At 35.4% G+C, this 26,156-nt stretch overlaps 2 long non-coding RNA genes across 2 annotated transcripts in view; one reads left to right on the top strand and one right to left on the bottom strand.

Moving 5' to 3' along the window:
• Positions 1 to 26,156, top strand: part of LOC309662439 — a 307,389-nt gene that overhangs the window by 67,124 nt on the left and 214,109 nt on the right. The gene's annotated exons all lie outside the window — the stretch shown is intronic.
• On the bottom strand, positions 1,675 to 18,540 carry LOC309662443. Its single transcript, XR_014264686.1, has 2 exons — positions 12,222 to 18,540; positions 1,675 to 11,864 (listed from the first exon to the last, which is right to left on the bottom strand). It is a non-coding gene; the product is annotated as an uncharacterized lncRNA (long non-coding RNA).

Raw genomic sequence — 26,156 nt, 5'->3', positions numbered from 1 at the left:
AAGATAATATTTCATCTGTAATCTACCTCAATTACTGATCATCAAGGTACATATGGAATCTATCTTCTTCTCTGAAAATATTTGATATCTAAAATTCTCTAGCTCTAAACTTCTTCTACTTATCTATAACCTCCTGGGTCACTGCCCCCATTTTTACTCAATCTGATACACCCCCCATCCGCTTATCTCTTAGAGAGCTATAGGCTGAAAACCTTTCCTACGTTCCTAGCTTTTTGTTTCCTTTTTAATTCATTTCTTCCCTGAGCAGCCTTTTTCCCACAGTCAGCAATTTTAGAAACATTATGGAGACACTTTTGGCCTCTCTATTAAGTCAGCCTTAGGTGGCTGAGTCTTGCTGAAGTAAACTATTTGAGAATCTGTCTTGAACTTTAATATATCCTTTTATCCATATCTTGTTAACCACCTAGCGAATCCCCTATAATACTATTCTAAATCTTTTCCAAATGTTTGAGACTCCAGCATCCTTCACTTACCCCTCACTCTCAGCTCCTGTTTACTCCTCTCACCTTGCAATAGGTACTGTAGCACTTTGAATAGGGAAGGACCCAATATCTGTAGACGAAAGTTGAAATTCCTGAGTCTATGTCCACTTGATGGGAAAATCTTCAATACGGAAGTCTCCAGATGGCATTGACTGTGAAAGAAATAAAATAAAAACAGAAACCCCATTTTCATCTTACTGGGATTAATTAATATCATCCCCATAAAGAAGAGTCTTTAGTTAAATTAAAAAGAAATGTTAAGGAGACAGGTCACTGAAATGTTACCAGAGATTACTTATTAAGAAGTTAATCATAAGATTTAAGTGTTCTTCATAGAAGTACATAAATTATTACTAACTTCTCTGGCTTTGAATTTCAGAGTATATTTCATATAGTGTTGTTATTAGGTATATTTATGTATTCATGGCATTCCAATATAAATTTAAATCACCAGTAAGAGGTTCAGTGCTGATGTCAGTAATGGATTGGAAAACAGTAAAACACAGGCACTAAAATTCTAATGGGAATTTTAATTTTAGAAAAATAATAAAAAAATTAGTATTTCACTCAAGTAGACAGGAATCTCATTAAAACTGTCATATGCCTCTTAGCTTTTCACAAATTGAAGGTATAAAAAATGTTTTGCTATAAAAAAGCACAGCTGCTAATTAGAAAGGACTTTAATTAACAGACCCACTTAGAAAAAGGTAAACAAATTGCATTTCACAAATTTGAGAATTTTGTTGCCATATTAAATACTAAATATTTTGTCAATTATAGACCAACTGATGCAAGGTATTTCCATATGGATCATTTGAATAACACTGGCTCACATGTATTAAGCTCCTTACTAAGTATCAGATATTATTCTAAGTGCTTTATACGTATTTGCTAATTTGTATCACCAAACTCATCAAGGAAATATTACTTGATCTTCATCTTGTGGATAAGCAAACTGAGGCTCAGAGAGGTTAAGTAACTTGTTCATGGTCACACCAAGTTAGGTTTTGAGCCCCAGACATTTGATTCAAGAGTTAGTTCTCTTAACCACCTCTCTGTAAGCAAGTATGCAGAATTAATTCTGTAATTTTTATTGTCATAAATCAAGGATGTTGGAGTCTCTTACATTGTATGTAATATAGAAAAGATCATCATGTCTAATTGCCTCATCACAGAAAGCTCAGTAGTTGGATTGATTTTATTGGCAGCAGCAAGCCCCAGTGGAAAGCTCAGAGTGTTTGGAATCAAACAGCTTCAGGTTTCAAAGTTCACTTGTCAGTCTCTAGCTGAGTGACTGTGGGCAAGTTTCTTAGCTTTTCTAAATTTTAATCATCTTACTTGTGAAACATGGAAAATAATGCCTACTTTTCAGGTGTTGCATAATTATAGATGTAAGACACCTATATTTTATGTAAGACATAAAATAGTGTTTCTGTATATTTATGTGGTACCTCATGACCTAAAAACAGATAAAGAATTATTCACCATCATGGAGGAATGTTTAGAATGATCTGATTTAAAGTAGAGTACACATTGTATCCTTGAAACTTAGTTTAATGCTTCCAATTCTGAAGTAACAAGGACCCACCTTCCTCTTTCTAAAAGAGGATGAATCCTAGAAAAAATAGTTAAACAGTAATAAAAGTAACAGTATTAATACAAGTTCTATAGCACAACAAACAAGCAAACAAAGAAAAAGAAAAGAAAAATGAAATCCCCTCATGCCAGAAGTGAAGGAACCTGGAAAGTCAGGATTCTTCCTAAAAGGTGGGCTCAAGACTTTGGCTATCTTGCTTGGGGAAGTGACAGGGAATTGTTAAATTTATACACTTGATGGTTGATGGCTATGGAATCAAATACTTCCTACCGACATGAGGAAGGAATTCCAAGCTGTGAAATTAATGTAAGCTCTGTCCTGAAACAATGAACCTCTGGGTCCCATAGCAAAAGCAAGAGTTAAACTCAGCAGGGAAGGTTCTACAATGTGGAGCACACAACACTCCCACAGAGGAGAGTAGGATCTGCTGAATGTGGGCTCACAAGGAAAATCTATAAAGCAAGTGAGAAATAATCTCACCCGAAGGAAAGACAGCAGACACTAATTAATATTTTCTGAATCTTTATCTAGAAAATACTTTTAAAAAATGCACCATGCAGGGTCAACGCCCCTACTCAGCCTTGAAGCAGTTACAGAAGATGAACCATCTCCTCTCTGCCTCCCATATAGGAGTAAAATCTGAGGGGGGGAATGAAACAGGAGGGAAGGGGGCAGGGCACAACCTTGAAAAGAATGAGATAGCTGTAGGACATGACAAAAACTGGTTAGGACCAACTAGGTCCAAGATGGCAGAAGATTTGACTTCCAGTGAACCTTGAGCCTCACTATACGCTCATTGTAATACATTAACATAAGCTAAGTGACACACTCAACAGTTCCAAGGCCAACCATCAAAAATCAAAAAGTAGGTGGTGGCCCAGTTCCTGGAAATCTCCGCTCCTTCCCCAAAATAGTTGGAAAATCCTCCCGCTCATTGGCTGAAATTACCCAGCCCATAAAAACTAACCACCCCGTATTTTGGGGCCTCTCGCCTTCTGAGATGGCCCACACTCTGTCTGTGGAGTGTTTCTCTCTAAATAAATCCACTTCTTACCTAAAAAAAGAAAAAAAAGTACCATGATTTTGGATAGTTACATAGTATTCTATTGTATGAATATGCCTATATTAGTCAGAGTTTTCCAAAGAAACAGTGCCAATAGGATATGTACAGGGAGAGAGAGAAGAGATTTATTATAAGGTATTGGCTTACATGATTATAGAGGCTGAGAAGTCCCACTGTCGATCATCCACAAGCTAGAGGCCCAGGAAAGGCCAGTGGTGTCGTTTGAAAGCCAGAGCTGATGGTGTAGATTCCAGTGTGAGTTTGAAGGTCTGAGAACCAGGAGCGCTGAGGGCAGAAGGAAGATTAATGTCTCAGTTCAAGCGGTCAGGCAGAGAGAAGGCAGAACTTCCATTTCCCCACCTCTTTGTTCTCTTCCAGTTCTCAACAGATTGAATGATGCCCACTCACATTGGAGAGGGCAATGCAGTTTACCCAGCCTACCAACTGAATTGCTAATCTCCTCTGGAAACATCCTTAGAAATACACCCAGAAATAATGTTTAACCAGATACTTAAGCATCCCTCCATCCACTCAAGCTGACACGTAAAATTAGCTATCACAGTGTCATAAGTGTTTCACTCATCTGAATGTTCTTTGATTCTTAGGACTAATGGTTTCTGTAGGAAAGAAATTATGATTTCAGAGATGTAACTAGAATAAGACACACTGTACAGAAGAAATGTTAAGGTTTTTTTTTTCTAACAGTCAATACAGTTAGGTAATAGCATCTATAAAATTTTCCAAATCATTATTCTCAATCATATAATTTGGGTCCCCCATGTCTCACATTCACAAGAGAGTGCAATTTAATTCCACGTGAAAAAACGTATTTGTAAATAACTTATATTTTTAAAACAGATTGTCCACGCCACTATTGACATTTCAGAAAGCTAAAGCATTCTTATCTTTCTTAAATTAACAGTGTAAAATACTGACAATTCAGGAGTTATCAGAATGTTTAACTGAATTGATGATCCAACATTTACCAAAATCTTAAGACATTTGAATGGGATGGACTTTAGGATATATTATACTGTGGCATTTGCATTTCTCTCTGTATTGTGTTAACTCTAAATAAAGCAGTGTCTCTAAGCTTCAGTAAAATAAAGTTTGACTTCACTAAAATACAATTTAATGACAAATTGCCTGTTTTTTCAATATAACAATAATATAAATGATCACTGTAGAACAGCTGCATCTTTTGAAAATTGACATTTGAACCTATTGTTCTCTATATTGGTCAAAGTCTCTTATTTAAAGATTCACATGAAGAACCCAGAGTGACATGGCAGGAAAGAGGCCATCCCTTCAGACAAACCGAGGTATATCCATTTTGTTTTCATTTTCCAGTTTTACTTCTTAAATTTTCACACTAAATCTTTCTTAGATCATAAATAGTTGAGATTTAACATAATAGCTGAAGAGCTGGTGGACATTGTGAGTATATGCCTTTGTCATCATTCATTTCTATTAAAAAGAGAATAAATCGATTCACAACAGAACAAGGAAACATACAGTGTCACTAAACACAGTCAAACTTTAAAAAAAAAAAGCTCACTGCTAGCATCCTGAATATTAAAATATCTACATATTCCTTTTCCTAACACAAATTTGCTTATGTGGTATACAGCTAGAATGTGGAAATTCAAAATGTGGAACTCAAATCTTTCAGAACAGAAATAAAATACAATTCATGAATGATATCTACTGGGTTTTCCCCTCTTGTGTGCTGTCTGCCTGCCAGCGTCTCTCATCAGTCTGTGATTCAACTGGGATGCAGAAAGAGGCGGAGGCACGTAGACTAAATCTTTGACAGTTCCTGTCTGGTGTTATATTCTTTTAATAGAGCTTCAAGAGGCAGCAGGCACACACAATGCATGCCATGTATGATTGATAGAAAGTGTAGGTTTGTTTACCTAATGCTTCACAATGAGGAGTAACACCTCCTCTGGCATCACAAATTTGAGCACTGACAGCCAAGGCAGGTACGGCCACCTGCAGACCTTCAAGCCAAGCACAGGTTTAATTCTCATCCATCATCAGAAACATAGATTTCTCTGAAAAACATGAATGCATCTCATTTTGTTAACACATGATGAGTCTGATAGAATCTGTGTTTTTCTTTCTTTTTCTGTCTCAAATATGAAAGCCGGTTGTCAATTTTAATTCAACAATTAATTAAAGTTGGAATTAAACTAATTAAAGCCTCTGACTTGCTAGACATTGTTTCAAGCACTAAAGAGATACATTAATGAGTGTCTGCCTTCCTAGAACTTTTAGTCAGGGAGTGGGTTAGGGTGGAGATAAAGCAAGTGTAAATATCACTAAAATACAAGACAGAGCATAGCTGAGTTTCAAAAGACTGTGGGTTCATCTCTAGTTAAGGCAATGAAGAACATCTTCATAGAGGCTATCTTTATGTGGTACACAGCAATAGCTGTACATTTAAAAAGCAGTAATCGTTTTACACTTATGTACATGTTTTCCTTGCAAAAAAAGAAAAAAAAAATCACTTAAGGGAGGTAAAGGACTCCATCTTACAAGTGGTGAAAACATATTCCAGGAAATAAAGCAAGAAACAAAGCTAGAAAGTTGCACAACTTGGATGAAGGCTGTGACACCAAATTCTGTTGCTTGAAAAATGCCATTGGTTCTTCTAGCATGGATTTGGGAACCCTGATCTGGGTGTTAATGATAGAAACTAGAATATGGAAGTGAGACTGATGGAGGCTGTTTACTGAAATATGGGAGTGGGTAAGATACCAAAGGAGAGAACCTAAAAGAAGAGAGAAGAAAACTGAGGAAGCTTGGAAGAAAAGTTATATTCAAAGAGAGTGAAAATTAGGAGGGCAGGAAATAACAAAAACAGTCGTCAGAGAATATGGGGAGAGGAATAGAAGAGGATCATGATTACTGAAAAAGAGGAAGCATCACAAGAAAAATCAGTAAGTCATCAGTGAAAACTACTGTATCCCCAAAGTCACCACAGTGTCTAACACTGAGTATATCTTAATAATTACTAGTTAAATGAAAGAATGACCCTGATCTACATACACTGACTTTCTCCCTTCTCTGTACTATTTAAACTTAAAAACTTAAACATGAAACACAACATTTTGCCCTTAATTTCATCCTTTTAACTCATGGCAACTGTACATCCTCTTTATACACAAAACACCACTCATTCCAAATCATGATCTTGAGCATGTTGGCAGCTGTAGCTGTACCTTCCTCATAGCCCTGACCCTACTCCTAGTCTGAACACATCTTGACCTTACTTGCTCTTATTCCACCTTATCCCAACTAACAGGAAAACAAGTTATGTCAACAAAGGGAAATATATTATGTATTTAAAAATAGAAATACTAAAGAATTATGAATCCATACTTCCAACTTACATGGTAGAAAGAAAACTATGTGAGCTATCCAAGTTAGAGTTATTTAGTAGCAAAACTGAAGTGGAAAAATATTTTAAACCAAATATTTGAAATTTATTTTCTTTGTACATAAATAGTCAAACCCAACTAAGTTTAATTTTTGACCTTCAATTTTTATTGCAAAGCACTTTTCTCATCCCATATCAGCACTTGAAAAGAGAGACTTAGGCTCTAATTCACCAGATTTGTCTTCATTACAGTACCTTTTACTTTAATTCCCTTTTCAGCTGAAATCCACAAAAGCATATTGCATTATTTTATAGCTAGAAAGTTGTAGTGAGACAACTTAAAATGCACACACCATAGTTTGTTATAAGTATTATAGACAGTAAAGATATTGGAAATTCAAGATAATATTAATATTCTCATGTTTTAGGCTGTCTTTACCCACAAATCTAGAAGGACTGTTCACTATTTTGAATGTCTAATCAGTCATATCACAGTTTAATTTTATCAAGTTATTTGTTGTTTCAACTCAAGAAGTGACTCAAATAGATCAGTTTTGGGTCACCTGGATTGAATGAAATGGTGATTTTTAGGGTACTTGTGGAAAATGAACAGTCTTGCCTTTAAAGTAAAATAGATATAGTAGACAACGAGGAACAGGCATAACCAGCAAGGTTAGAAGGAGAACACCTTTAGAACTTGTGACAGAGATCCATACACTATGCATGAAATTAACAATCCAGAGGCATTCTCAGAGGCAAACACAAGATGGGCTATTATTGAATGTTGAGCTATTGAATATTGTAGAAGTGTCACACAGTTGTCACTGTGTGGTGGAAATATGGAAATCAGAGGTGGAGGTCAACAAACAGTTTAATAGATGAATTCTGTGAGTTGGTTAATAACTAAAGGAGAAGTTTGATTTTAGAAAATAAATTTGTGTGGTAGGGCTAGCAGCATCCATGCAGTGGGGAAAAGTAAGTTTTTGGGTCCAAACATGTAAAAAACATATTTTTAATCTTCCCCCAAGTATATGTGATTATAGCTCCAATAAATGTGGTATTCTAAAAAAGTTTTATTGAAGAATAAATGTGTGTTAAGCAAGCAATTTTCTGATTTGCTACTTGGTTTACCGAAGGGACCTAATCCCTAAGAAGGATGAGCCTTTTATGAACTACAGCTTCAAAAATTGAGTAATTTGATAACCCAATCACAATTAATAATTATTTTCCCAATTACCATCATTTTCACATTAAGCCGTTAAGAACCTGTTATAGACTGAATATTTGTATGCCCTTCAAATTCATGCGTTGAAATTCTAACCCCCAGTGTGAGGGTATTGGGAAATGAGGCCTTTGGGAGGAAATTAGGTTTAGATGAGGTCGTGAGAGTGAGGCCTTCATACATGGGATTAGTGCCCTTATAATTAGGAGAGTTTGTTCCCTCTCTCTCTCTCTCTCTCTCTCTCTCTCTCTCTCTCTCTGTGTCTGTCTCTTTCTCTCTGCTATGTGAAGATGTGAAGATACAGTTTGCAAACTAGGAAGAGGGTCCTCACCAAACACCAGATCTGCCAGTGCCTTGATCTTGGACTTTCCAGCCTCCAGAGCTGTGAGAAACAAATGTTTGTTGTTTGAGCCATCCAGTCTATGATATTTTTGTTATAGAAGCCCAACCTAAGACAGAGCTTTTGTTCCCCTCAGGACACAAGCATACCCAGATAAAATCACAACGACAGTTCAAAGATCACCCTGGGACTCTACCAAGGGCCAGTTTATCTCATAAGGGACTTCATAACACTATATATTTGGATGGTGTCCTTAAAAGAAATTATGCCCATAAGTAATGCAAAATCAAATTCAAACATTTACTATGTTAATATTTTTAGCCCATCGAATAAATTCCAAACTAAGAACGTAACACTTAACATTAACTCTCATTCTCTTACTCCAAACTACATTTCTAGCACAGTCCTTACTCTTCATGCAAGTAAGACCTAAGCTTTCCTTCCCATGTGTATTGGTTCTCAAAAAGGCATTCCCTAGTAGGATGACCAACCTTTCCAGTATGCCTGGGACTAAGAGTGTTTCTGGAATGTGGGAATTTCAGTGCTAAAATGGAGATAGTCCCAGGTAAACCAGGAGGAGTTGCTAACCCACCTTCAGGGATGATTTTAAATGCCACTCTCATGATGAGTCTTTCTTTGTTTCATCATACAGTCTCACCACCATCTTCTAGCCTCCTCTTATGACACAACATAAAATTTTCCTCTGCTATGTGGTTCTCCTTGCTCTTACCTGAAAACCCTAATGAATTTCCTTTACAGGTCTTATTCACTCCTTCTGATCATTCTTGTACAGAAATACTTTTAATTTTTTTTTTTTTTTTTTTGGTTAATGAGGCTGAGATTCTTGCTAAAAAGTACTACAAATATACTTTTACTTCTGGTTCTATATGACTGACCAGACACACACATTTATGTTTTTGCTTTTTCTAAAGACTCATTTAAAAATAACAAAAGACATATCCAGAAGAAAAACACATCTCCCAAAGCACTGGATAACTGGGCAGTTTTCAGAAGCAACAGTGGAGCAGAAACATTGAGAAATAGTTGCAAGATAAAGAGGAAGTTTGTAAGAAAACACAGAAGCTCTATACCTGTGACAGAGGAGACCACTGAAAAGCAGAAGAAAAGAACATCGTCATAGAAAACAGGTTCTGGAAACAGAGTGGGTCTCACAAAGCCATTGTAGGGTAGTTGATTAAAACACTAAAGAGTAGTTGGACTGATCATCAAAGCATCTAAAAGTAGTATTTGCTCTCAGGCTAAAGGCAGAAGAAAACCTTTCTTAATCAGACACATCTTCTACATAGAACAGATGAGATGGGCCCTGGGGGACAGAAAAAAATTAGGTGATAAAAGGTAGGTATCTTCCCAAGAAGAGTTTCCATCTCTCGTTTACATTACCCATCCTTGCATGTTGTATACTTTTTCCAATACATCACTTAACATGTTAATTATAGTTATTTTCAATTCCCTGCTTGATAATTCCAACATCTGTGTGATATCTAAGTCTGGCTCTGAAGAAATCTTTGTCTCTTCAAAGTGAGCATTTTCTTATCTTTTAACATGTCTTGTAATTTTCTGTTGAAAGCTGTACATGTTGTATCAGGTAATAGGAACTGAGTTAAATAATCCTTTAGTGTGATGACTTACATTTATCTTGCTGGGAGTTAGACTATTTTAATTTTTTTTCAGCTATAGGTACCAGAGGCTTCAAGTTCTTCTAGTGTCCTCATTTTGTCTCCCTTACTGTTTTTGGGATTACCTAAGAACTGCTTCTTAAATAGGGTCTGTGCCTTGAAGCTCTTTAAACTGCAATCCACTGTTATTATACTGGAGCCCTGCTGGTATGGTAGTGTGGCACTTTCTATAATCTTCCAACCAAACTCCAATCTTTCAGTGGGCCTGTGTCTCAGTGATAGGACCATCACATGTGTTTCTCTAATGATGTAGCATTTTCCCCCTGCTTCCTACTCCCTTCCTTGGCTGCAGAATTGCCAATCTGTTTCCATGAAGTATTGCCCCTTGCTGACTTTCTCCCACTAGGCGGAGACAGGAAAGCCAGCGGGGGCTGGAGTGGGGAGGGATTGCCTTTCTTCAGCTGGGATAAAGTGTCAGAATTGAGTTTTGTCAATGTCTTAACTGGAGAATAAGTCTTTCTTACTCTTCTCTTTCCCCTGCCAGAGCCATGAGGGGATGTTTCTCAGATCTTCATGGAAAGAACCCTGTAGGGCTCCTGGAAGAAAAACTCATGAAAGTGTACAGACCCTCCTATGATTCAGCTCCTAAGAGAATGTCATTCTCACACTAGTCCGCACTCAGCTTCTGGGAATTCACCAATATTATCATTTACATGTTCCAACCAGCTTATGGCTCCAGTAAATTCTGATCCAGGTAAGTAAATCTTGGTCTCTCTCTCTCTCTCTCTCTTTCTCTCTCTCTCTCTCTCTCTGAATGCATCTATTTCTCCAGATTTCAGGGGGGCAGATGCCCTGTGACCTCAGTTCTCACATGGGTCTTGATTTTCAGTTTGTCTGCCTTTTTCTTGTTGTGAAAGTAAGAGTAACAAGTCTCAAGCTCTTTATGTCAAAGCTAAAGCTAGAAGTCCCAGCAGTGAGATTTTAACAATTTTATTTTCACTTTTTATGTTATTCTATTTTACTTTTTAAGTAAATGTTAAAAATCATGCTTGAAAATGGAATTGGTGTTTGAGGAGGTAAGCAACAGTTGTCTGGAAAATTTATGTATGCACAAATCCTTATTCTCTAACAATGCTGAAATGAATAACGATGTGCTTAAAGTATAAAGATTTCAAGAATATAGCAGGTTACCTTCTCCAAAATCATTGATCACTTTCACACTTGAAAGAATCACTTCAACTGAAGAATGCTCCTCAGATGTCTTAACTTGCTGTTTTTACCGTATAGAGTACACTTCCCAGTCTGATTTCATCAGAGTTAACGGTATTTGAGTGTATCTACTCCATGAGATAGTCTGAAATTGTATCTTTGCATTTCCTAGAGCTGCAAACACAGTACTTTTCACATACTGGGTACTTAATAAACATTTTAAAAATTGAATTGAAGCCAAAGACAAAAATGTACCATTTTCCACATAAGTAATATAGTTTACAAAATGTAAAATAATTAGCACATTTTATCCCAAATTTCTTATTCCTAGTATGCAGGATAAGCTCTACAAATGATTTAGGGGCTCTTAGCCTGATTTTCAGAAACATCTGAAAATTCGACCCCCCTTTAAAAATAACCTGAAAATTTGACCCAAATTCTACAATGCTCAGGTCAACAGTGACAATAGAGCCCACTGTTTTGTCCTGGGACAGTTGAGAATGACAAAAACTTTGTTCATTTCTGAGTATACTGTGGTTTTAACTTCTAATCGTATTAAGCATTTGTGTAACTCTGAGATGGATGAAGTAGTCTTGGCCTAGATGTGGTCCTTGTCACCTACCCAGAAAACCCATGTGCCAAAGTGTTTGACTTGACTAAAGAGTCACCACTGTTTTTCCAGAAAGCCTAACTTGACCCTCAGCTACCCAGATGTTATCATCTGCATCCATGTGTCCACTGAGTTACTAAAACAAGAAAGCTTCACCATGTGAATTTTGGGAGAACATAAACATTCAGGCTATAACATAGATGAAATTTTATTTCAAAATTTTCTCTTGAAGTGGTATCTTATGTTTTGTCAACTTTTCCTTCCTATACATCTTTTCTTAAGAGTACATAAAATTGGGCTTCCCTGGTGGCGCAGTGGTTGAGAATCTGCCTGCTAATGCAGGGGACACGGGTTCGAGCCCTGGTCTGGGAAGATCCCACATGCCACGGAGCAGCTGGGCCCATGAGCCACAACTACTGAGCTTGCGCGTCTGGAGCCTGTGCCCCGCAACGGGAGGGGCCGCGATAGTGAAAGGCCCGCGCACTGCGATGAAGAGCGGTCCCCGCACCGCGATGAAGAGTGGCCCCCGCTTGCCGCAACTAGAGAAAGCCCTCGCACGAACCGAGGACCCAACACAGCCAGAAATAAATAAATAAATAAATAAAGTAGCTATAAAATAAAAAAAAAAAAAAAAAAAAGAGTACATAAAATTAACAATTCCCATACATGAAAAATACAATTCTTTCTCCCTAATTCCTACATGTAGACCATTGTCTCTCAGTCTTAAAATAGGTCAACACACAACCTGCCTCAGAATCACCAAGGGTGCTTGTTAAAAATGTAGACATTCTGCCAAACTCTGACCCAGTGGATCAGAATAAATGAGAATATATCACAACCCAAGAAATAAGCATTTTCACCTAATTCCCGAGTTTACTCTTTCTTACACTAAATTCTGTAAACCACAATTTAGATTTTAGAAATAAATGCAATCAGAATTATTTTTAGAATATTATAACTGTTTTCAAAACTATATTTTAAAATTTCCATTCATTTTTTTCATCCTTTCATGCATTTATCTGTCCTCAACAATTTCTAGGAGCCCTGAACTCTCACTCCATCCGTTTCTGTATAAAGATATTCTGTATGAACTAAAGATATTTTCACTGCTAAAGGGAGAATCCTCATATTGTGTCTCATTTTCCTTTGGATCTTTTGACAGCTTCTTTTCTCTCATTTTGTGTTAAAGGTGACTTAAGTGGAGATTCTTTTTTCTAAGCTCAAAAAATATTTAGTGAGTACTTACTAGGGACTATGCTAGGGACAGCTTCTTTACCATCATGGGAATTTCTTGGAAATAAATCTGAAAGTTATTGTCATGCCTTATATCTGGGTGGAGTTCAAAGCAACTAAGGTCATCTCAAACAACTAGGAGAAAATAAACATCACTTTGAGACACCGTTCTTTGTGGATTTATATAAAACAATATACTTAAGGAGTATTCTGGTAGATTATATGGTCTCATTTGCCAGAAACAGTCAGTCTAAGGTGCAATGTCTCAGGTGTTAAAAGGTCTGTGTTTTGAAACAAATCTTCACTATGACACCCTCCTAATCCTGTAAATTACTGACACTAGAATCATGATGTTATGCTACTGCTGGTTATCTTCAAATCATAGTGGTAAAAATACCAATATGCCTCTCAAGATGATTTGACATGGAGATGCAATTCAATTTGGATGTTTATCACCAAAGACAAACATGTTATTATTTTAACATTTTTGCCAAAGTCTAGCCCTAGGCTTTGCTTACAGCAGCACTGAGAACACAACCCCACTGTCTCCTCATGATCACAGACTTCCTCCAGGCTTCACTGGATTCCATTAAAATTGATATTTATCAAAACATAAATATTAAGATTATATGAGAAAAGACCAGCCTCCATAAAGCCTATCCTGCATGAAACTAAATACCCACTACCATTTTCCAAGAGTGTGCCTACTGTAAATCTCAGAGTAGTAAAATTGAGTATCTGGTAGAGTTTGGAAGACACTCAGTTGTAGAGTATAGTATGCACATTTTTACATTTGAGACCAAATTTAGCTGGGAGCAAGTTTCTGTTTCTAAACGTCATGCTTTCCAAAACAATAGGCATCCTTTGTTTAGTAAATGAAGCGAGAATCACAGACCTATAGAGATATGGTAGATTTTTGAGGTGACTTATTCCAGATTTTCCAAAACTTCTGTAAAACTAGATAAAATTCCTAGGTATTTATCAAGTATGATTACACTTAAAGTATCCTATGAAATTATTAATTCTTTGAAAATTAGAAGAAAGATTATTTCTCTTTCCAGTTATGTTTTGGTTTTTAAATCAAAAATATACTTGCATTTTAAAATATTTCACAAACTATTGTCCCCAAACAAACATATTTGATCCCAAATGCAATCATGTTACTCAAGGATATAGAGCATATTCAGAAAGTAAATGATAAAAAAGTGAAAGTGCTTCAACTTATAAATTATATAACATTTGTTTTATGTATCTAGGAGGCAAAAAAATGGAAAAAAGTTATATGATAGTACTTATTATATTCATGCTTTACCTTGCTCACCAATATTTCATCATCATTATTTAATTTTATAAGCCACGCTATTTAAAATACATCATTGGCAAAAAAAAAAAAAAAGTGTCTAATTCTCATCTTCATTATTAACTGCTTGTTAGATTTTATTAGATTACACCAATTACCTTTTCCTTAATATAACCACTTAAAAATTTTTTAGTTAAAAAACATTTTTTAAAAATTACAAATTCCAAATCCAGTTTGTTTCCTTCCTACTAAGATATTATATTGGGTTGCTGACCCAATATTCATTCTATCCCCTTCCTCTTACTTAAATAAATTCACAGTCACCCACCTCCACAAGGACATATAGGTCAAGAGAAAATGATGCCATCTCAGGGATTCTAATGCTGGCTAACGAGGCAGTAAAGTTAGTCTTCTGGGGGGCTTCTAAGAACGTGACACAGGAAGAGATGACTTCTCCAGGCATTGGTGTGCCTGTATGATATCTGGAATCATCATAGCAATCTATACACAAATTTTAGTACTTATGTATAGTACATGGTGTAGGGCATATCCAAGAGAATGTGGAACCCGCCCTACCTCTGTCCTTTAGCTTAAGACAGTGTAAAACAGGTTTCTTTGTTACTTAAACCAAACATAACTGAAATACCAATTCTCCTTAAAAACATTCAGACAGTTGTACAATATTTAAAGACATCTAGATGATATGCTACTTCTTTCAGAGATCAAGAACCATTTACCTAAAACAAATTCTTCATGGCCTCTAGCCTAATCTTGCCTAGTGCTACAGGTCACTATTGTTATTTTTGACAACCAGATGGAAAGCGACTAAAATTCTATTAGAGGTAATGCTGTTTGATTTTCACAACATGCTAATTGGGCCGCAAGCTAGCAAAAATAAAAACCCAAGAGGTTACTGCTTTTTTGTTTTTTTTAAGCCAGGCTTTTTTTTTAAAAAAAAAGAAAACATTATTGGACTTAAATACAAAAGAAATGTGTAGTCCTTTGGGAAAGAAGCACTCTTGGGCAGATTGCTTTGTACTGTTTACAGTTTATTGATACAGCGAATGCCTTAGTAGACTTTTAGTATTGTGAATTCAGTAATTTTTTAGAGAAGATAAAATCATACTGATTGTCAGAGTAAGTAAAAGCACTTCAAAAAATGTTTTTCACCAGTAATCTTATAATCAAGATTTTGCCTCCAGAGACTGTGCTAATATTAAATGTTGCAATGTGGATGAGATCAAACAAGTATCTTTGTTAAAACAGCTAAATATAAAGTAAGATAATGGAAAGGCAAACTTAATAGTGGACAGGCTTAGCCTCCCCTTAAATTTCTGACACAGAAGAAATATAATCACATAGTTTCCATATCTTATTTATTTGTTGCTCCCCTCTGTCATGTTCTGGTATTTAACGTAACTTTCACCTTTTAAACATTGATTTCAAAGCCAGCCTGTACTTACAAATACCGTGAAATTACATGCTGAATTATAAAAAAAAAGAAGAAAATCAATAAGAGGAGGGTTAACAACAGAGAGAGCCATCACCAGAACAGAAAGTTCTTCAAGAATTGTGGAAAGATATAACCCATGAAAAAAACAAACACTTCAGAAAACCATGATTAGAATGTCTAAAAATATTTTATGTAAATAGGGGAGGCTCAGGGACTTCTTAACTCAGAATGTATAAAATTAATACCAGAAGAAGAAAGAGTTGCTGAGAAATCTGTCACGATGATTAATTAGGGGACTGCATTTGAAGGAGCTAGGCCAGGTAGCCTTGCCCCTTCCACTTGTGATATTCAGCAGGCAGCACTAGCCTTTGTCCTTAGGCTGGAGCAGTGAGAGTTAAGATGGAGAGGTAGGGTAGTGTCTATGACAACAACTGACCACAGGAAGGTTGGGAAGTCCCCACATGCTTTTCATGCGTGCTTGATCTGCCATTGACAACTGGCAGAGACACTTTGCTGGAAACTGTACAGCTAGACCTACTAGGATCTGGAAATCAAGATAGATAGATATAGATAGATAACAAGTATTCCAAAATCATCATTTAGACCTAGAAAGATCAATCTCAACAAACAGAATCTTTATTCCCCAAAGAAAAAAAATCACTATGGTGAAATTTCAAATCATGAAGGAAAAAAGAAACCTAGAAAGTTTTCAGAGATTAAATAAAGAAAATAAAATGGGTATCGAACATTTTTATTATCAACACTGGGTGCTAGAACACAATGGAGCAACATCTTAAAAACGCTAACAACAACAAAAAAGATCCTCACATAGCAATCCTACACTCAAGTGAACATACAAATAGGAGGAAAAATTAAGAACATTTTATAAGATGCAAAGACTGTGTGTAAAGAAATTGCTAGAGAATATACACAAACATATACATTATGGATTCAAGGTAATAAAAAGTATAAAATACTAGAGCTTTTAGTGGAAAAAAATGAGTCTTCTAATAAATTTATGTTGAAATAATTATTGATGAATAATGTGAAGTAATAACTGGAAAATAAAATTCCATGTGACCAAATAAGTAGTAAGGGAAATGAGATGGAAAGAAAAGTAAGTGTATAGAAAACTCTGTGAAGTTTCATGAGTGCTTTCAGTTGTCTGACCCTGTGGAATTGCTGCAGGTGCTCACACATTTTCAAATCCAGATCAAATGTGTGATTTCCTAGAAGAGTAAAAATTACCAAAACTGCCTAGGGAAGAGAAAGAAAATGTGAAAAAAATACAATACACCTGGAGGAAAATGGAGATACAGATAAAAATCCATCCCTCATATCGACATTAAGCTGAAATCAGTTTTATTGTTTTTTTCTAACAAAAAGATTACTCATTTGTTATAAAAACCACTTTAGAGAATAAGGAGTAAAAAGATGGAAGGCAGTCCAGCATAATCTGTGAACTTTCTACTATGATGCCAAAAGAAGCCAAACACATATATAGCACAAACATATATATATATACTGCTATTAGTTCTAAACACAAATATAAAAACTTAAATAAAATACTGAAAATCATACCAATGAGTTCCTAAGAATTTCAAGGCTTATTTAACATAAAATGACTTAACAAATTAATTCATTGCATTTAGACATCAAAAGAAAAAAATCATTACCTTAATAGATGCAAATATCTATTCCTAACTAAATAACCATACTAAGATAGGAATAAATGGGAACATCCTTATTTAACAAATATCCACCAAAAACTACAGTAAATATCAACCTTAACATTGGCATATTAGAGACATAATGAAAAGGAAAGGTAAGAGACCATTATAATTTTTTTAAATTTAATTTTTATTTTATATTGGGGTATAGCTAATTTACAATATTGTGTTAGTTTCAGGTGTATGGCAAAGTGGTTCAGTTATACATATACATATCTCCATTCTTTTTCAGATTCTTTTCCCATATAGGTTATTACAGAATATTGAGTAGAGCTCCCTGTGCTATAGAGTAGGCCCTTGTTGACTAACTATTTTATATATAATAGTGTGTATATGTTAATCCCAAACTCCTAATTTATTATGATTGTGATTAAAAAGAAGAAAAATATAAGAATATATATTAAGTACTACTACTATTTAACATTTCCACTCTGTGTTTAGTGTGGTAAATAAAATGAGAGAGAATAAGATAAGAAATATAAATATTGAAAAAAGACAAGGATCTCACTATTTGAGATGCTATTAATTCCTTTGAAAATCTAAGAAATGAACTGAATACCTTTTAAGATAAAGGAGAGACTTTATATGATTGTGAAAGGATAAACTATTTACACGTGACTTTGTGCAAATGGGATACATTTGAAAAATAACAAAATTTAGACTTCTCCTTCACACCAAAAAAAAAAAAAAATTATAAAGTTAAAAATAAGGGGCAAACTTAAAACACAAACTTGGAAAATATTTAAGATTAAATAAAAACATACCAAAACCAATTTTAAAGATAGGAAAAAAAAGACAGCAGAAGCAAATGGTTAGAGGATATGACTGGGTAATTCAAAGAGAAGAATTTAAAACAGCCAACAAATATGCAACAGAATGGTAAATATAGCTTTTCTGTCTCAAAGTTTTCAGAGAAACTCATTAAATTAAGACCAAACAATACGTGTTAAGTATTCCTCATTCTTAACAGAGCTGCTATAAAGAGATCTGTAAAGGTGCCAGCCAAAAATGTGTTCTTCCACAGTAGCCAAGCACCTGTCTCCAGTCTATATGAGACATGAGTCTGAGGAGGCCTTAGGGGAAATGTATCTGGACAGCGTGTCTTATTTTTACCTCAGATAGGTTGGGGGACTTCCAGAGTTCAACAGAAATAGATCATGGGGGAGAGAATCAGACTGGGATTATCTTAAAAGGAAACCTATATGCTTTCAGTTAGGCTAGATTAGTAGTAGACCATTAAACTCATCAAGAATAACTAGAACCGGGCTTCCCTGGTGGCGCAGTGGTTGAGAGTCTGCCTGCCGGTGCAGGGGACACGGGTTCGAGTCCTGGTCTGGGAGGATCCCACATGCCGCGGAGCAACTAGGCTCGTGAGCCACAATTGCTGAGCATGCGCGTCTGGAGCCTGTGCTCTGCAACGGGAGAGGCCGCGATGGTGAGAGGCCCGCGCACCGCGATGAAGAGTGGCCCCCGCTTGCCCCAACTGGGGAAAGCCCTCGCACAGAAACGAAGACCCAACACAGCCATAAATAAATAAATAAATAAATTTATATAAAAAAAGAATAACTAGAACCGAACAGGAGAAGATACTTGCAAATGATGCGACGGACAAGGGCTTAATTTCCAAAATACACAAACAGCTCATACAACTGAACAACAAAAAAACAAACAACGCATCTGAAAAATGGGCAGAAGATCTAAATAGACATTTCTCCAAAGAAGACATACAGATGGCCAATAGGAACATGAAAAGATGCTTAACATCACTAATTATTAGAGAAATGCAAGTCAAAACTACAATGAGATACCACCTCACACTGGTCAGAATGGCCATTATTAAAAAGCCTACAAATAACAAATGCTGGAGGCGGTGTGGAGAAAAGGGAACCCTCCTATGTCGTTGGTGGGGATGTAAGTTGGTGAACCCACTATGGAAAACAGTATGGAGGCTCCTCAGAAAACTAAAAATAGAATTACCATGTGATCCAGCAATCCCACTCCTGGGCATATAGCTGAACAAAACTATAATTCAAAAAGATACATGCACCCTTATGTTTATAGTAGCACTATTCACAATAGCCAAGACATGGAAGCAACCTAAAATGTCCATGGACAGATGAATGGATAAAGAAGATGCGGTATATATATATATATATATATATATATATATATATATATATATATATATATATATATATATATATATATATATATATACACACATACATACATACACACACAATGGAATACTACTCAGCCATAAAAAAGAACAAAATAATGCCATTTGCAGCAACATGGATGCAACTAGAGATTATCATACTAAATGAAGTAAGTCAGAAAGAGAAAGACAAATACCATATTATATCACTTATATGTGCAATCTAAAATATGGCACAAATAGAGCTAGCTACAAAACAGAAACAGACTCACAGATAGACAACAGATTTGTGGTTATCAAAGGGTAGGGGGTTGGGGAAGGATGGATAGGGAGTTTGGGGTTAGTAGATGCAAACTATTACACATAGAATGGATAAACAACAAGGTCCTACTGTACAGCACAGGGAACTATATTCAATATCCTGGGATAAACCATAATGGAAAAGAATATAAAAAGAATGTATATATGTGTATAACTGAATCACTTTGCTGTACATCAGAAATTAACACATTGTAAAATCAACTATACTTCAATAAAAAGTAAATTAAAAAATAACTAGAAAAGCTGAACAAAATACAAAAATCACCTGATCAAATACATCAGAGAAATATAAAGTCAGCATAAATGTGAGGTGCTGAGATTGCAAATAGAAAAGAAACTCACTGAAGTCAACCGTACATTCCAGGCTACTTTCCACCTCTATCAGCAATGAAGGAAGAAAGACTAAGAGGTGAAAAGAGAGAGAGAGTGAGAGACAGAGAGAAGCAGATGTTTTAGGGTAGGAAGATCTTTGCAGAGCTTTTAGAAGTACTATGGAGCAGGAAAAACAAAAAATGGAGTTCAGAGATACCAACAAATCAAGATTTGTAAGTGCATGATCCAGAAGTGAAGCCAAGTGCAGACAAGGAATCCCAACAGTCTGATCCTCTTTCTCCTCAACACATCACTGATTCTTAGGCAGCTCAGGTTGAGAGGCAGAGAAGCTGAAGAAGCAGCTAAGAGGCTGAGAAGTTAAGCAGATTTATGGGCAATCTCACCTGGTGAAGAGACAAAAATTGAATAAAGACCCAAGATGCAAAGACCCTTGTGAAAATCTCAGGTTTTCAATTGGGCTCACTTAAGGATGACCCTCTAAGAATAAAATCAATCTAGAAATAGAAAAGTTTTTACAGAGATTGAAAACTAACTCCAAATATACTTTATCACTGCTTGTATTAATGAAATATGATCCTGATCTAACTACCTATCAAGAAATAAAGAAAATATTCTCTGACGGAATAAAGCACAATTTAGATCCTTTATAGTTATTAATTTATAACGCCTGACATTCAATCCAGAAAATAGCAAGTACGTCAAAAGACAGAATGAGACAAAACCAGAAAATAGAAAGAGCTCTTCAGGTGATTCAGATGTTTCAGTTATCAGATATGGACCTCAAGAATGATTAATATGTTTAAGAAAAGAGATGGTAATATAAAGACTTTCTCCAAAGAAATGAGAACTATAAGAAAATATTGGTTACATTAGAAGTGAAAAATGTTTGACTGAAATTAAAAATGAAGTTGATGGGATTAATTAACATCTGTAAAGAGGATTAATGCTCTAGAGGACAGACCAATGGAAAATATCCAGATTGAAGTACAAAGAAGAAATAATATGGAATATAGAAAGAGGTTAAAAATCTTAAAGTCTGTAAGACAAGATGAAAAGATCTTACATAGATATCATCGGCGTCTCATTAAAATTTTAGAGAATGGTAAGAATATTGGAAAATACAATAGCTAAGAATTTGTAGAACTGATAAAAGATATCAAGCCACAGATTCAAAAAGCATCATGCACTCCAAGGAGGATACAAACAAAGAAAACTATACTAAACATATCATATTAAAACTATACAAAACCAAGGAAAAATAAAAGAAAATACATTTACCTTGAAAGACACAACTTTACAACTAAAAGCTGACTTCTTAAAAAAACATGATGGAAGCCAAAAACAATAAAAAAAACTTTGCTAAAGCCTGAATGGGAGCCAAATAAAAACATTTCCAGATAATAAAACAGAAATAAATTTTCTTGCCAGCCAATGCAACCAAAAAAAAAAACAAAAAAGAAGAAAGGACAAAAAGGATTCCTTCAGGCAGAAGGAAGATGATGCTTGGCCGAGCATGGGAATTTAGGAAAGAATGATGTAACTGCTTAAGAAAAATGGTGAATATGTGGGTAACTACAAGTGAATATTAATTCCATTAAATAATAATATACTGAGGGACGTGAAATAGAATTAAAATCTATGAAACCAAAACCACAAGGCAGGAGGGCTTGAATGGAATTAAAGCGCTTTAAGATTGTTGCATTATTCAGAATGCCTAAGAGGTAGTAATTTATAAAACACTTGAAGAAGTCAAGTTTATGCCTGCTGTAATCTCAAAGGTAACTAGTAAAACAATAGTAGTCAAAGAATATAAAACTAACGGCATAATAGAAGAGTAAATGGAATAACAAATTAACTGAGTAACCCAAAAAACAGAAAAGAGAAGGAAAGACATAAGAGAGGTGGGAAATGTTAAGCAAACAGTAGGATGATAGATTTAAGCTCAGTAGACAGACAATTATATTACAAAATAACATTCTGAATACTATAATTGAAAGACAAAAATGGCAAGACTATTAAAAATATGACTATATGCTACTTTATAAAGATACACGTTGAATATAGGGGTACAGAAGGTTGAAAGTTAAAGTCTAGAGAAAGATGTGTAATGCAAATAGTAACCGAAAGAGAGCTGGTGACCCTACACTAAATGAAATAAAGTAGACACTAAGATCAGAAGTGTTATTAGAGATAAACAGGCAAGCTATTTATAAGTCAAGGCAGTGATTACTTTGAGGATCGATGGCTGCTGGGTGGGAAAGGGCACAAAGCAGTCTTCTTGCTCAGCTGAAAAGGTTCTATTTTGTGATCTGAGGGGTGATTATGTGGATATATTCACTTCGGGGAAAATCCTGACGTACATTAAGTATGTACTTTCCTATATGTCTGATAAGCTTTAATACAATTTTATTTAAAGGAGGCATCCTACTACTTGAAAACTATTTGAAGCTACAAAAGGGCTCCAGCAGAAATGTGGACCACTGGAAACCCAAAACCTGGGAAAAAAAATGTGTCACTGGGGTTCTAGAAGCTGGAGCAGGGTTCCCTCACAGGGAAATATCAAGGATATGAAAAAAAGCCTCTCACAGAGAAAAAACAACAACTTTATACCTGCTACCAAGAGGGCACACGCCAGAAATTATAACTCTACCAGGACCACAGGACTGTGTTCTTTTTCCTAACACTTTCTCTCACTAAGCCCAATCCTCGAAGGGTTAGAAAAGTAGGTGGAGAGTAGGGAAGAGAGAATGAAAAGATGAGTTCACAAAATATGTCTCTCTTCATCACTGAAGTTTACCAGCTGGGAGAGAGGAGTAGTTTCAAAATGAACCACAAGAATTAGTGTTGATCTTACACTGCATAGAATTTCTCACACTACTGAAATGAGAATGCTCTGATGACTGAAATGACTGAGAAAAGCTATGACACCTACCCCTGATTTGATCCAGGGGCAGAAAAGAATGATTCCAAGCAGTAGTTTTGAAGGGCTGGCAGGGAAAAAAAGAATATAACTGGGTTCTGCATTGCATCATCTATACTACAGTTCACTCGATAAACTTTTTATGCTTGAAAAGATGAAGTTGCATAAGAAGGAATCGAGAAAATGTAAATTAATGCACTGACATCATTTTTCACACTTCAGATTGGCAAAATTTAAAAGACTGATACAACCCGTTTTTGTAAGGATGAAGGGAAATGAGAACTCTACCACAGTGTTGATAGGAATGTCAATTGATGAAATATTTTGGGAAGGCAATTTGGTATTTTTCATACATTTTAAATGCAAACCATTTGATTCCACACTTTCAGTTCTATGAATTTACCTTATAAAATTCTCATATGTGTGAAAAAGATATTTACATAGAGATGTTTAAAAACTGTATCCTGGAATCCAGCTAAATTTTCATCAGTAATTAATTAAATTAGAGTACATATATTTATGAAATATTATGAAGCCATTAAACAAAATAAGGTATGCACAGATAGAAACAAAGGTGGAGATAGACACAGAGATGGAGGGAGAGACACAGATATAGACATAGAAATAGAAATAGAGATATGCAAAAGTCTTCAAAACAACTGTTGTTTTGTACAAGAACCAAGACATCCTACAAGAGTGCTTGGAACGTGGGAGGCGTCTATAAGTATTTGTTGAATGAATAATAATGCCCTATTTATTTTTAAAATGGAGGAAAAACAGAAGTGCATTTAAATATTTCACTTTATACAGTTCTATACATTTTTACATAAATTTTTGAAATAGAAAGTTTACTCAGGTAGTACTCAAAGTACAATAAAAAAAGTTTCTCAAATTAAAAGTATATACTTCCTGTATACTAGTTTTGACATTCTCTAGCTTACTGACCTTGGACAAATCTACTAACCTACTAATTTACTAACATCTTTGGACAGCTCTAAAACAAATTAATAAAACACAACTTATGGGATTTTGTTAGAATAAACAACACGTGAATAACAATTAGCCAACTGCTAGATGCATAGGACATAGTCATTAAATTTTAGTGGGACATTATTTATCACTCTCCTCATCTCCAATGTAATCCAATGTCCTAGGCTGACTTTTTCTTAATCGAAGTTTCTCAAATGTGGAACCTCACCAAGGTCTGATATAACCAGCTATGCCATCACTTTAAAATATTCTCCTATTATTCTAGCCTCCAGAATTGTGAAAAATATGTCTATTGTTTAAGTTAAAAAAAAAAAAAAGACATTAAGACATATTGGTAAATACTCAAAAACAATTTATATTTTCTGGTTTAATTTTTATTAGTTTCTCCACCATTTGAACAATCCATCAGTCCTCACTGGTGCCTGGCCCTGAGTGAGAAGTTGAAGGAGAGATAAAAGAATTAGGAAGATAAAAAGAGTGCCCTCCCCATTACTAGAGACATTGAATCAAGCACTGGATGACCATTAGTCAGGGATTTTATTTCCTTCACATTTTCATATGTGCCTATTTACTTTGCTCATCCTAGGAAATGAATTCATCTTCTCCTAGTTCACGCTATCCTTCACAGACAGTGATAATTTCAGTGAATGAGAAGAATAGGCCAAAGTGTTAAAAGCTGAATTGTCTAGTGCTTCTCAAACATTAATGTCCATAAAAGTTGCCTGGGTATCTTGTTTAAATGCAGATTCTGACTCAGTAGCTCTAGGCTGGACCTGAGACTATTTGTTTCTAACAAGCTCCCGGATGATGCCTGATGCTGATGCACTGAGTAGCAAGGGGCTACATTGGAAGGTCTCTGAGTGCAGTGTCTCTGGCTGTCTTTCACACCTCACTCTAGACCAGTGTCTGGCCCACTGCTTAGCATGCTGTAAATGCTCAATAGATATCTTTGATATGAATAATTAGTTGTTGAATAGACATAATTAAAGAAGAAGAAAAGAATATAGGGAAGAAGTACATTCACTCAACTCAATTTTTATCTTATATAGCGTTGGTCAAATCATTTTTAAACCCAACTTTGCATCCTGGCCATCAAACTGATCCATATTTGAATATTCCTCTCCTTCCCCTCACATTAGGCCATTTTCCCCACTGCATACACATAAATGCTTGCTCATCTTTTAAATCACGCCATAATCTGTTCCTCTTCCCTCCTAAACCTAGGGCCACCAGCCCCTTCAGCTCAAGTCCCACTTCTTCCAGGAAGTTCTGCCCAGCTTCTTCAGCCACAACCAATACACCTTCCCAGGAGGAAGGGTCCTCACAGTTCTTTTTGGACAATGAAAGTAGAGAAAAATGACACATGAGCAGCTCCATAGCAGAGACAATTAGTTTGCTGGCAAAGTTGTGAAATGTTCTTTAGTCAGAGTAGAATTCACTGAGAGAGCTGTTTTGTATATACACAGTCCCTGCTAAGTAAATAAAGAAAATTAATCATAAATAAACAAACAAATAAAATAAAATACCCTCCTATTCATTAGAGCTATTATTAAAAGCCTGTTTAATAGAGAAATAAAAAGATCTAGATCCCATACATATCTCAAGCCATACAACAAAATATATTACAGGGACATCAAAGGTTAAATGTAAATATCTTAATAATAAAAATAGAGAAAAGTATAGACAATATCAGTATGAACTCTACACGTGTAAACATTTTTTTAAAGTTAACTAAAGCAGATCAATAGAAGACAATTAATAGACTTGACTATACAGAAATTGAAAATTATTTACATTAATGCCCAAAACAAAATTCAAAGCAAACATTACACCTAAAATTTTTTAACAAAGATGACAAACACAGGTATAGTATACTAACTTTTTAAATGGTCCTGTATATCTATTATAAAACATAAAGAACCTTTTAAAGATCCTTGGACAAAAGACAATATAATCCACTCCTCCCCAAAATTCAGTCTGATACTTAGGTTTTAGAAAAACATTCAATACTTTTTAATATGAAAAATATTTTACATACCATATTTTCCCAATGAAATTAGCCAATATATTAAAATGAAAATATCCAGTGTGCCCTCATTCATTGTCAGTATTTTGTTACAATCCTTCTGATAAAAACTTGGCAAATTGTGTG

This window comes from Balaenoptera physalus, assembly GCF_965194825.1.
Source record: "Balaenoptera physalus genome assembly, chromosome: 6".
Taxonomy (NCBI): Eukaryota; Metazoa; Chordata; class Mammalia; order Artiodactyla; family Balaenopteridae; genus Balaenoptera; species Balaenoptera physalus.
Note: the sequence above shows the minus strand (reverse complement) of the source record. Positions and strands in the feature narration are given on the sequence as shown.